Consider the following 14841-nt stretch of genomic DNA (forward strand, 5'->3'; position numbering starts at 1 on the left):
CATTCTACTTTCATCTACAGTTTTTAATTTCCCAATAAACTATATCAGTATGACTAGAACACTCAAATATTATCTATGTGCCTTCAGTTTTGCTTGCCAGTTGTAGAACGCTGGTGCTGGATAAGCATTTGTAAACTGAGAAATACAATTGCAAAAATAAACACATACAAAGCCTTTTAGCAAACTGGTGGATGCCTGTGGAGCTGCCATCCTCAGATGATGCATCCAGCTCATTCATGCCTCCAATTGGAACAGCATTAAACAAAAATGCACGGGATTCAGGTCCAAATATTGGTACATGCTAACAACAAATTCTGTGTACTTCCTTCTTCCCTCCCTCAAATGGCAGCATTTCAAGCTAAAATAGCTTTTTTAAAAAAAGACATCAAATTTTTCATTACATTGTATCACCAACAACTGACTTGCTGTAATGTCAAATATATTCAAATTGGCAGAATCAGTTACACATGGGTAAAGATGCATCCTTAAATTTTAAAGCAGACATTTAGTAATTTTAATTCATTATTTTAATTTGACCCAGATGACTCAAATATCTTAAATATCGATTATTAACGCTTTCTTTTTGAAAATTAAAACTTTTTTTTAGAAGGACATTTTCTACTATTACATAAACTTTTAAGTATGTCAAAGGGAAGGGGCACAACATCACCCCTCTCTTTACATAGCAAGAGTGACGTGTACTCCAGCTCCCAACAAGTTCCTCATCTCCATCTGAGACCACCTCAGCCTGGATTTTATTGTCCATATCACTATCCACATTTTGGTCAGAGCCATTCAACAAGTCGCCAGGAATTTTCAGGCTTTTCCACATTTTCCTGTTTTCTGAGTCCTCCAAACTGTTCTAACTTCTGCCTGTTACCCAGTTGCAAAGTCACTTACATATTTTTGAGTGTCTTTACAGCAACGCCCCACTACCCAGTACCAATTTATTACATTAGTCTGTTCTCACGCCACTAATAAAGACATACCCAAGACTGGGTGATTTATAATGGGAAGAGGTTGAATGGATTCACAGGTCCACATGGCTGGGGAGGCCTCTCAATCATGGCAGAAGGCCAAGAGGAAGAAAGACACGTCTTGCATGGTGGCAGTCAGGAAAGCTTGCATAGGGGAACTCCCATCTATAAAACCATCAGATCTAAACCATCAGATCTCATGAGACTTATTCACTACCACGAGAACAGTATAGGGGAAACTGTCCCATGACTCAGTTATCTCCACCTGGCCCTGCCCTTGACACGTGGGGATTATTACAATTCAAGGTGAGATTTGGGTGGGGACACAGCCAAATCATATCAGGCCTCAAACAATTTAGGAAGTTTATTTTGCCAAGGTTAAGAATGCAAGCCCAGGAGACACGTCTGTACCTGTCTCCCAAGATGATTTTGAGGACTTCAATATTTAACCAGGAAAGGGCAGATATTTAGGAAAAGAGGAAGAAATGTTTAAAATGTATGCATAGATAAGAGATAAACAGTTGCATTCTTTTGAGTCTGTGATCAGCCTTTCAATGAATACACAATTTATATGTCAGAGAGGAATAGAGGAATCTTCACTTATGCCTTCTTCTAGCTTGGTGAATCTGCATTTTTACATCAGGGGAAGCAATCAGTTATGTATTTGTCTCAGGTGAGCAGAGGGATGACTTAGAGTTCTGTTCTTTGTCCTGCACCTGTGAAGATAAGCTAACAGTTTACATCGTCGGGGCAAAATTCAACAGAACTATTTCAGGGTAAAGATTTTGGGACCCACAGAGAATTTTCTAGAGGGAAATATGTAAGGAAAGTAAGTAGCTCTTTTACCTTTATAGATATCTTATTTAGGATTAAAATGTGAGCCAGGTTTGCCTCATTCAGTGTCCAGCTTGACTTGTCCCTTTGGGTTAGTGATTTGGGGGTCATGAGATTTACTTTCTTTTCACAAATAAAAAGAAAAATCTGTCAGATTGCCACTGCAATTTGAAGATGCTTAGAAGATTCTGGAAGAGCTAGTCTATAAATTACTGTAGACATTAACCTTTGGTTTTCTTATATTTCCATAGAAATGTCTCTTATCAAAGATCTGTTTGCCTGTATCATATATAGAGGCTTAGGCCATTTATTTGCAGTGCCACCTCCTGGAATGGCACACTGTTGTTTAACTGAACTGATCTGTTCTCAGGACCAAGAGACAGCTAGAAGATATGGGATGATATATTTAAATTTGCTCTTTTCTGCTTATCCCAATTTGTCTTTTAACTCCTTTGTCTATTTGTATCAGATAACCTCTAACCTATAGCTTCAAATCTATCAGTGTGGCTTTTAGTATGTAAAACTTTTTTAAGTTTCAAAGAGGGAACTGAAGGAAATCAAAATATTTTACCCTAAAATATATTTCCTTGACATATTTTGTGATGGCTGTCAGAGGGCCAGCAAATAGAAGGGTCCCTGTAAAACTGTCTTTTGCATCTGTAGAGAATCTTCTATAATATAGCAAGGACTTCCCTTGTCTGGATCTAGGAAAGATGAACTGAGAATCTTACAGATTTAAAGGTTTGGGAAAAAACAAACAAACGAACAAAAACACTTACCGTATATTCTTTCTGAGGGCTGTGACCTGTGAGGTTTTATCTACATAACAAGATTACCTTTACTAGTCAAGTCTCCTCTTCTCTCTCTCCCATAACCTGTCTTGCCATGTGATTTATCACCCTAACCTGTTTTGGGCCATGTTCCGAGTCCCCAGTCTTTCTCTAACCTGAAGATGGCATGTAAGTTTCTGCACCTTATTGGGGTGTTGGGTTCTTCATTCTGAAGGCTCCTGTGTCATGAAAAACTATCATCAAATACATGTGTATGCTTTTTCTCCTATTAATCTGCCTTTTGTGAGTTGATTTTTCATTGGACCTTCTGAAGCAAAGGGGAAGCTTTTTCTTTGCCCCTATAGATAGAAGGGGAAAAAAAAAACCTAGAGGGTTTCATTACAAAATACCAACTTCCCTCGCTTCATTAAGCACCAACATAAGAGAATTTCAGACTTGATTTTCTAATCATTCTCTTCTGCTTGCACTTGGAAACATCCCCTGCTGTCGCCTGAAAAATTACTAGCAATGTTCTACACACAGAGGACCAAAAAAACCTTTGTCTGTTTGTATTTGTCTATAACTAAAGCAAAAACAAGTTTTCCTTTACTTTGGCTCACGTTGTCATGAAGACTTAATTAGTATTCTAGTTATTACCGAGAAAGTTTAGCTTCCCAGTCCAAGAAGAATATGCTGCTATTCAAAGCTATTATGGCTCCCCATGCAGAAAACTTATATTACAGTATAAACATATGGCTGGTCATTGTCTGGTAGTCCCTCCAGTTACCCTGTTTAACATTCTTTTGTGAGCATTTCTAAATATTGGCTTTATGCTTAAAATGTGCCTAAAGATAAAATATTTTTTTCCTTTCTAATATCTGTGAAGTCAGTCAACTAGGATTTACAAACCAAATTAATACATCCCTGGAGGTCCTCACCAATAAGAAATAAAAACATTAAGAAACAAACTTACAAAGCAGAAACCTCAAACAATTGTCATGTAACCAAAAGCGGAGGGCTCTTTGGAAAATCAGGAGGTTTCTTTTAAACTCAGCATCATCAAATCCTTCACAACTTTAGAAAGTATTAGCACAAGTGAAATTATAGATGATCTTTGGATGCGATGTACCAAATTATAATCTATGAAATTAAAACGTGATAATTAAGTCTCTCTTCAGAGTCTCTTTGTTATCATGTACTGAAAATATTTTTTTATTCAAAAATAATTAAATTGTATCTTTTTCAAGAACTTATCTAAACCCTGATGGTTTATTCACAGCAGATATTACTCAACACTTGAAGAGAGCCATATGTGCTCTAATTTAGAAACTTAACAATTTGGGGGAATTTCTGGAAACTTTTTGTGCTTTTGTACACTTATAATAACTTTATGCAAAATAGGTTATCACAGTTAATCACCATGACATGGCTTGTATTGTGAATTTTAAAGAGGATAAAATAGATAAGCTCTGGAGAACTTCAAACACTTGGAGATACAATTTAAAGGAAGTGGGGTCGATAAGAATTAAGGAAGTAGAAATATTTAGTAACTGAAAACACTCAGGTGTATTGACTTACAGAAGAATCTAGGTATGAAATCTACTTAATCACACAAGTCCCAGACCAATAATTATTGTTATACATAATTATTACAAAGAAGAAATTCTCACTTATTCTAATGCTTTGAAAATTTGCCAATAATTGTGTGTTTCTCCTCTAATGAGAAGCCTTAGCATGTATGTGTTATCCAATCTCAAAGGAAATGAAAACTAAAAATGGTTCCAATCTAAGGAAAGATTACAAACAGCACTTCCTGATGTGAACGTGGTTTTCTTAAATTTATAATCAGAACCCACTGGAAGTCTTTCAGACACAGGTAAGAAATGTTCCTACAAAATGTGGGGCACAGAGACTCATCTGTTATCTCCGCCTTCACCATCCATAGAAATTTCTAGGATCAGATGCGCAGGTTAATAAATACATTGCAGTGAAGATTTTTCAGTGTGAGATTATTAGGTATGTATCCAACCCCTGCTGCTTTCAGCCCCAGGTTTGAGAGGTGGGTCATATGCTCTTGCTTAAGTTTACCAGCTCAGTGGTATTTCAGCTGAATGGACCACCTGTCAGGCAGAAAATGTGACCCAGTGGGAGGTCTGCACTAGCATCAAAAGTTATCATGAAACTTGTTCATTTGTCTTCTTTCTATATTTAATCAGCGTTAGGAATGTTGGAACATGGTAGAAATGAAACACATAGCGTTTTTCTTCTTAAGCGAGCATGTTTTAGTGTTTGGGAGCCCTAGATTCTTCTCATAGGAGTGACTGTGAGCTGTCAGGAAGTAGCCTTCAAGCACAGCAGGAACCTTAATGAACAGTGGGAATAATATCTCCATATGCGACTGTGAAGACTGAGAAAAAAGCAAGATAATAGCAAACGAGTGATATTATTGAAAACATGATTTTAAGTGGAACTGTTGAAATGTGTTCCACTTTGGGGAAGTGGCAACAGTTTGTTACAGCACACAAACCAGCAAGCATTTTTTTATTGTGTTCTTATGAATTTGTGATAAGATGCCAAGGTCTGAACATATGAAAAAGCTAAGATGATAAACAGAAAGATTAATGTCCTCAGGAAAATGAAGTAGTAGGTGTTTCAGAGCACATGAAAAATTTTAATAGTTTTTTGTATCTGAAATTTGTGATCTTTTATTTGAAAAACAAAAAGTAAGACACAAAACAATTTGATTCAACTTTGCAATATATTTACCTTATTAACAATAGCGGGGGCACAGTGGCTCAAGCCTGTAATCTCAGCACTTTGGGAGGCCCAGACGGCTGGATCACGAGGTCAGGAGATCGAGACCATCCTGGCTAACACGGTGAAACCCCGTCTCTACTAAAAAATACAAAAACCAGCCGGGAGAGGTGGCGGGCGCCTGTAGTCCCAGCTACTCGGAGGCTGAGGCAGGAGAATGGCGTGAACCCGGGAGGCGGAGCTTGCAGTGAGCTGAGATCCGGCCACTGCACTCCCGCCTGGGCAACAGACCGAGACTCCGTCTCAAAAACAAAAACAATATCTCATTGAAATTCAATGGCTATTCAGAAATTGAGACAAAAACAAAAGGTGATTCTCCAACTGTCAGAGGCCTTTGAACCAGAGCAACTCCATCTTGAATAGGGGCTGGGTAAAATCAGACTGAGACCTACTGGACTGCTTTCCCAGGAGGTTAGGCATTCTCAGTGACAGGATGAGATAGGAGGTCTGCATAAGATACAGGTCACAAATGCCCTGCTAATAAAACAACATGCAGTAAAGAAGCCGGCCCAAACCCACCAACACCAAGATAATGCTGAAAGTGACCTCTGGTTGTCCCCACTGCTCATTAGATGCTAATTATAATGCATCAGCATGCTAAAAGGCACTCCCGCCAATGCCATGACAGTTTACAAGTGCCATGGCAATGCTCAGAAGCTACCCTATGTAGTCTAAAAAGGAGAGGAAATGCAGTTTTGGGAAATCTCCATCCCTTTCCCCCTGGAAAGCTCATGAATAATCTACCCCTTTTTTAGCATATCATCAAGAAATAACTGTAAGTACACTCAATCAAGCAGCACATACCACTACTCTGCCTATGGAGTAGCCATTATTTTCTTCTTTTACTTTCTTAATAAATTTGTTTTTACTTTACTGTATGGACTTGCCCTTAATTATTTCTTGCATGACATTCAAAAACCCTCTCTTGGGGTCTAGATGGAGACCCCTTTCCAGGAATACAACTGGTGGTCATGGAATGGTAGTACATAAAATTTTCATAAAAAGCAAATGTCAGAAAGAAAAGTGTAAGTGGTCTGAAATATTTTTAATTTAAAAGACAGTTTTCCTTTGGTCTTCCCAAATGAAACTTCTTAGGCTCTTATCCTTCTTTAGGATAAGGTTCGTAACATACCTCAGGGATCAAAACATTACTCAGTTTCTTGGAGGACAACACATTTGACTCTACCCATAACTTGGGTGTGGTTCCCAGGAAGTCAACCCTGAGGACTGGATGTGCTTGCAATTGATTTATCAAGGATGGGAGGTGTATTAGTTCATTTTCACACTGCTGATAAAGACATACCCAAGACAGGGCTATTTACAAAAGAGGTTTAATGGACTTGCAGTTCCACACAACTGAAGAAGCCTCACAATCATGGTGGAAGGCAAGTAGGAGCAAGTCACGTCTTACATGGATGGCAGCAGGCAAAGAGAGTGTTTGTGCAGGGAAACTCCCCCTTATAAAACCATCAGATCTGGTGAGACTTATTCACTATCACAAGAATGGCACAGGAAAGAACTGCCCCCATAATTCAATTACTTCCCAGTGGGTACCTCCCACAACATGTAGAAATTCAAGATGAGATTTGGGTAGGGACACAGCAAAACCATATCAGGAAACCAGGAAAAACTGAGGAAAGAAAGGGGGAAGTAAGGACAGTGAAGAGGAAAAAGACAAGCAGGAGCAAGACTGCAGAAGGAGACCTAACTTCAGTGCAATTGTAGAGCACAACTTTGAAGTGTTAAATATGACTCAGAATTTGTCCTTAAAGTCAAAGGAGATGAACTGTGCTAGTTCCATTCCAATCCTTGAATAAAGACTCTCTCCAGTTGGAACTACAGGTGTGCACCACCACACCAAGTTATTATTATTATAACACTTGAAGTTCTAGGGTACATGTGCACAACGTGCAGGTTTGTTACATACATATACATGTGCCATGTTGGTGTGCTGCACCAATTAACTAGTCATTTACATTACGTATTTCTCTTAATGCCATCCCTCCTCCCTACCCCCACTCCATGATGGGCTCCAGTGTGTGATGTTCCCTGCCCTGTGTCCAAGTGTTCTCATTTCTCAGTTCCCACCTATGAGTGAGAACATGCGGTGTTTGGTTTTCTGTCCTTTCCATAGTTTGCTGAGAATGATGGTTTCCAGCTTCATCCATGTCCCTCCAAGGGACATAAACTCATCCTTTTTTATGGCCGCATAGTATTCCATGGTGTATATGTGCCACATTTTCTTAATCCAGTCTATAATTGTTGGAAATTTGGGTTGGTTCCAAGTCATTGCTATTGTGAACAGTACTGCAGTAAACATACTTGTGCACGTGTCTTTATAGCATGATTTATAATCCTCTGGGTATATACTCAGTAATGGAATCACTGGATCAAATGGTATTTCTAGTTCTAGATCCTTAAGGAATCACCACACTATCTTCCACAATGGTTGAACTAGTTTACACTCCCACCCACAGTGTAAACACATTCCTATTTCTCCACTTCCTCCCCAGCACTTGTTGTTTCCTGACTTTTTAATGATCACCATTCTAACTGGTATGAGATGGTATCTCATTGTGGTTTTGACTTGTATTTCTCTGATGACCAGTGATGATGAGCCTTTTTTCATGTGTCTGTTGGCTGCATAAATGTCTTCTTTTGAGAAGCGTCTGTTCATATCTTTGCCCACTTTTTGATGGGGTTGTTTGATTTTTTCTTGTAAATTTGTTTAAGTTCTTTGTAGATTCTGGATATTAGCCCTTTGTCAGATGGGTAGATTGCAAAATTTTTCTCCCATTCTGTAGGCTGCCTGTTCACTCTGATGGTAGTTTCTTTTGCTGTGCAGAAGCTCTTTAGTTTAATTAGATCCCTTTGTCTATTTTGGGTTTTGTTGCCATTGCTTTTGCTGTTTTATTCATGAAGTCCTTGCCCATGCCTATGTCCTGAATGGATTTTTTAAAAATATTTTTTATTTTTACTAGAGACAAGTCTCTACTAAAGGCCAGGCTGGTCTCAAACTCCTGGCCTCAAACTGCTGGCCTCAAGGGATCTTTCTGCCTTAGCCTCCCAAAGGGCTGGGATTACAGGCATGAGCCACCACTCCCACCCCTAGCATTCTAACATACGTGTGCCACTTACCATTCAGCTAACCACATGCTTCTGTTCCATCTGTATAAAAGAAAATTGAAATAAAATATATAACTGCATCAGTACAATTGTTTTTTACTCAGTATATATGAATCCTTGTTAAATCGCTACATCAAAGCACTGGAAAAGAAAATATTAACAAGTGCAAATAAATTGTAAGATAGAAATGTGCTATGAAAATATGAACAGCAATAAAACTGGCTTGGGATCAGGGTCTACATGAAGTTATGTCTTTGTAGCCTTACCCCTTTTCTTGACTTTTTCGTATGTATTTTCTTCAGGTATAAAATATAAAACGAACTATTAATCCTCTCACCTGGAAATTAGCCTTTAAAGTATACAGAGCTAGTTTGAAATATGTGTGGTTCACTTGAAGTAGTTAGTTCTTCGGAATTCTATTCTACATAATATTACCTTTATTGAACAATAATTCACTTTGTACAATTTAAGCCACATTTCATATTCCATTCTGAGATCTTTAACAAAGAATGAAAGAAATAGAAAATGTGCTATGTAAGAAAATTTTCTCTAGGTCACTTCACCCTACACATGTACTGTCATCTAGACAAGTGCTATTTCACTGTAAGAAATGAAATCCCCACTGTGGCTGTGTGACTGTCCCCAGTGATCACTTGCTCCTGTGATGCCCTTCACATTCAGTTCCTTAGCACGGACAATCTGGTCATTACTTGGGAGTCCATAATGCCCCCAGGATAGAGGAAGAGGCCTGGCATTATTCCAGTTCATATAATTGTATTCTTTCTACCTAACATTTCCTCATATTTCCAATTAAATATGGCACTTCATTTTATCAAATCCCTATGTGCCAGTGAACAGTTGCTATGTTCTAATTTGTTCTTCACCTCATGACAGGTAATGTTTACAAAGTCTGTAAATGTACCACCTTAAATGACACTATGTAAATATAAACAAATCAGTTTCATCACAGATCTAACTTTGACGGTTTATGAGGGAGCTACAGGCCTTCCAAGTCTCTTTCAGAACATCAGTAGTCTGCCTGGAATCATATTTGAGCACTGTCCAAAATTTTGATGTCAAGTGACCTTTCCTGTTTAATGGAAAAAATTAAAAAATTGTGTACCTAGGGAATCGAATCTAGATAGATTGTTGGTTACAGGAAGTAAATGATGAAAGCACATCACATAATACTGGAAGAGGCCATAAAACCCCATAAATGCCACTGCTTTCTAGGTAATTATACAGAATAAAAGACTGACTAGCACATTGATGAGTTTACCCCTGTATATTTTCAACTCAAAAGAAATAACTGTGGCTCTAACATAAAAATCTCAACGAGGGTTTCTGGTCTCATTGACTAACAACATTTAATCATAGACTACGTTTATAAAGCTATCTTACACTTCATTTCAAATATCTATACTTTAAACCATCTAGAAACACTTTGTTCGGCTCAATTCTCCCAAGGACCTTTAGTGATGACATGTGGGTAAGGCACCAACTATGACAGGTAACAACGATTTTTACGCTCTTTGTGGTGTTTAAATAATACTTAGTCTGTAATCAAACAAGTTGAATGCAAATGTACTGTTTTATTTGATTCTTTTTGCCACGTCTGAAAATCTTCTCCTTGCAGTTAAAGTATAAGGCCCTCAGGCTATATTTCTATATTTTTTTAGCTTCTAGTGGAATTGAGGGCATGAGGTACCTGTAACATGGGTACATACAGATGAAAAAAATATCTGGCCCTCGGAGTTAACTGATTTGCGTAATCACAGCCAGGTAACGGAAACACCAAATCAAATTCTAAGTTTTCTGATTCAGTATACAGTAGGCATCCAACTCCATTGCAGAATTCCTCCTGAAAGAGGGAGTTTGCCCTTAATTCTCAGCTGCTTTCTGGCTCTCCTCTCTGGACAGAATATTTCATGAGGTAGAGCAGGCTATTTCAACTCCAAACAGCTTTACTGATTGGAGAATGAACCTTTTGATAGAGGGGATGGACATTAGAGATAAATCTTATCGGTACATAGCATCACTAGGGGCTTTTCTGATTGGTTAGGAAATCCACTCCAATGAAGACATAGAACAAAAGCTTATTCACTTTTAGGCAGAAGCTAATCAGTAGCACCACTATCACCAGCTGCATCTCAGTGTTGGGGCATTTGCAGCACATTAGTCCTTGGGGCAATTAAAATGTAATAACAAGCAACATCTCCTCTTTGTATAGAACAAAGCCTGGCAGAGTATGTAGTCAATGCATGTTCACTGATTTTGATTGCCTTGCTCTCTGGAATCATAACATTTCTAATATGCTTATATACTCATTCAAGGAAATATAATATAGAAACATTAGAGGGAAGTTGTGGGATGAATAGTTTCCACTTAGGAGGACCACAGAGATGCTGCAATTTTGTGGAAGAATTCAGTTTTAGTGACGGACGGGAACAAATAGAACCTATTGGGGAAGAAGATCAGCATGGGATAATTTTGTTTACCAACAGCCTGTATTCCTGAAGATGTATAAGGATTAAAAACGGAAGTAGATTTTAGGTATCAGACCATATATCATACACCTCACATGTAGTACCTTCTGTGGTCATTGAAGCAAGCCGATGAAGTATTGATTTCTAGCCTATAAAGCTAGAAAATACATTGCAGGCTGGGTGCAGTGGCCTATAATCCTGGCACTTTGGGAGGCTGAGGCAGGTGGATCACTTGAAGTCAGGAGTTCAAGACCAGCCTGGCTGACATGGTGAAATCCCAACTCTACTGAAAATACAAAAATTAGCTAGGCATGGTGGCATGTGCCTATAGTCTCAGCTACTAAGGAAGCCGAGGCAGGAGAATTGCTTGGACCTGGTAGGAGGAGGTTGCAGTGAGCTGATATCACACCATTGTACTCTCAAATTTAAAAAAAAAAAAAAAAAAAATTGCAAAAAAAAAAAAAAAAAAAAACACCTAGAATTCACAAACAAGTCTTTCTCACGTGAAAACTCTTGATCTCACAGTTTATCCTGCCAATAATGAAATACAAGACAATATTCAGATAAGCTCGTAAAAATGTATGTCAGTTATACTTAATAAAGTGATTTTTCTAAAAGTATATAGGGGTGTGTTCTGAATTTAAGAGTTGAAGTGAAATTTTTAAGGGAAGAAGATTAAAATGGAAGTCCAGCAGGGTTAAATACCTCTCAAGGTTCAAATGGCTCAGCCCAAGGCTGCCTATCAGCAAAGGCCAAAACTCTGAAATGGTCCTCCAGGGAGTCCTATGAATACCGGTGAGCTGTATAGGTTTTCTTCAATATACCCCTCCCTAGCTGGATGGAAATGGGGAGCAATTAATTTGAGAAAGTTCAATCTGGGTAATGGGCATGAGGAAGCTTTGGGTCCCACATGTACTGTGAGAAGTTTGAAAAGACCAAAACTCTGAGGTTTCCTCATCAATTACAGACAAAAGAAAGAAGAGCTCTGGCTACAATCTCAATTTCAGTAGATTCTAACCCTGGCTGTGTTTTAACCCTTGAATTTGCTGGAGAGAATAAATACTGTTTTGGTGTTTCAGTCTCAAATATTCTGATTTTAATTTGTCTATAGTGAAGGAAAATCTCAGATTTTTGATTTTTGTTGTTGTTTGTGTTTTTTCCCCCTTAGTGATTAGCTTTGAAAGCTAAATTGGAGAACAATTCATAATTATTTCCCTCATTGTGAATGGGAAGGTAAGTTTATGAGCTATTTCAGAACCCCAAGAAAAACATGAATACAATCATTGAACTATAAAGTCTGGAATTGTGATAACTTTAAATATCTCAAAACTACATTAAAAACCCCAAAACTCGAACAGACAATTCTACATTGCAAAAACCACATAAGAAAAAGCATTACAATTTTAAAGAAGAAATCAGTCTAAATGTCACTTTTGAGAAGAACATTTTGGTTTGGGTCAAAGAGATAAGCAGTTTTATTAACCTGTGTGTAAAGTTTAGAAAATTAGACAAAGGTAACGTCAAAGGTACATAACCAAAGGAGGAAACCCTATTCTTCTAAAATATTGATATTTTCCTTTGTCTTCTTGTGTTACTTGATTAGAAAACTTTTAACCTTTCTATTGTGTATTGTGATAACAGAAATGAAAAAAAGTAGTTAAGGGAATGCTTGTAAGTTACAGACAGAGAAAAGAATTTAACAGCTGATTTGGTAAAAGACAATTTTCAAAACATACATTTATTTTTACTGTACAGCAAACCATTTTAGGGACTAAAATCCCTTGTTGTTAATAAGATATAGAAGGCACATTCTAGCTGTTCTATCTCTAAGCATGTGGCAAAATTTGGATGTTTTTTAAAAACATTTTGCAATGCAAGGCAGAAATAATTAGATTCAGCCTTCTACTAAGATTATCAGTTTACCCATTTGGTTATTGAAGGCTCAATTTTGGCAAATCACCACACCACAAGATAGACAGAGGCTTTAGTAGTAAGTACGTACATTTGCAGCTACTATGTTAAATTTAGTAAATCCCTGAAAATTAATATGTTCTGCCTGCTGAGAGAAAGCTCAACCAAGATATTTGCAGACACTTGGCATTGTTCACTTTGAGAAGCTCTACTAACCAAGCATTTGCCAGCTTTATTAATTCTTCCTGACTGTTGAGTTTTCCCAATTGTTTATTTGTTCACTACCATTAGCAGATTTCTTTATAAATCCTCTCAATGCTGCCATATGTTGCCGCCTACCATCAGTCATGAGTGGACTGGAGCAGCCAGCAGAGGAAATTGAATTATGGCAGAATTGAGGAAAAATGTAACTATTTCTTTCTTACTGAAATACAGTTTGTTCTTTTCAGCTGGTGATATGGAATTAAGAATTGTGCAATGAAACAACTGTGGTACCCATCCAAATGAACTGTCGACTTTTTATAGAAGTTAAAGAAGAAAACATCTCATAGCTCATGTGCCAGCATTATAAGTCATTTTCAATGTGTTTCTTTAGATTTTAATCCCAAATTGTAAATAAACTATATGTTTTGAAAATATTATTTTTTAAAAAATGTTTGAGTAAATCTTTAGGCAACTAGATTGCTTTGTTCTTACTGATTGTTTTAATAAGAAATCACCGTGCCGGCGCGGTGGCTCACGCCTGTAATCCCAGCACTTTGGGAGGCCGAGGCGGGCGGATCACAAGGTCAGGAGATCGAGACCACGGTGAAACCCCGTCTCTACTAAAAATACAAAAAAATAGCCGGGCGCGGTTGTGGGCGCCTGTAGTCCCAGCTACTCGGGAGGCTGAGGCAGGAGAATGGCGTGAACCCGGGAGGCGGAGCTTGCAGTGAGCCGAGATCGCGCCACTGCACTCCAGCCTGGGCGACAGAGCGAGACTCCGTCTCAAAAAAAAAAAAAAAAAAAAAAAGAAATCACCACAATTAAAAATTTTTCTTACAATCAAGAGAAATCTATTGAAGCATCTTCAATAACATTTATGATTACATATAAGATAATATTTTTTAAATACTAAGGCTGGGCATGGTGGCTTATCCCTGTAATCTTAGCTCTTTTGGAGGCTGAGGCAGGAGGATTCCTTAAGCCCAGGAGTTTGAGACCAGCTTGGGAAACATAGGGAGACCCTGTCTCTGTTAAAAAAATAAAAATCAAAAATTTAAATACTAAAATAATACAGATGGTGTTTGGAAATAACAGGTTACAAGGAAGAATTAGTTCAGAAAGTCATAACAAATCCCATTACCTGCTTGAAGACATAACATAATTTTACTGTAAAGATATATTCATTGTTTGGATTTTACATTCTAGATATTCAAAGAAATATCACTGTGGAAAAATAGATTACGTTTTAATTCTTCTTCTGCCCCAAATTTGGTTTATTTTACTAGTTAATTTACACACGCCATCTATGTTGTTTTATTCCGTCAGTTAGTCCATATTTACTCTGTGCCTAGTAAGTCCAGGAGAGAGAATAGCAGGTGCTTTGAGTGGAAAGTACATTACACAAACATCAAGGATATGTGTGGACAGAGGAGCTAGCAAAGGGAAGCAAATAGGAGATAAAAATAAGAGATATCAGGGAAACAAAACTGGACTTTTACTCTAAATAAGGAGGGAAGCTAGTGGGCTAACATAACAGAAGGAAAAATTCATGTTTCAGGTGTATCTCTGGCTGCAATGTGGAAAATACTGACAAAGGAGGGATGAAGAAAAAAAAAGAAATGTGGAAGCAAGTTTGGCTTTAATTGAACAAGATAAATAATGGTGGTGTGGTCCAGAGTAATACCGACAGGAGCAGGGGAAAGGGGACAGATTTAGGGT

The sequence above is a fragment of the Macaca thibetana genome, chromosome 6 (assembly GCF_024542745.1).
Source record: "Macaca thibetana thibetana isolate TM-01 chromosome 6, ASM2454274v1, whole genome shotgun sequence".
Lineage (NCBI taxonomy): Eukaryota > Metazoa > Chordata > Mammalia > Primates > Cercopithecidae > Macaca > Macaca thibetana.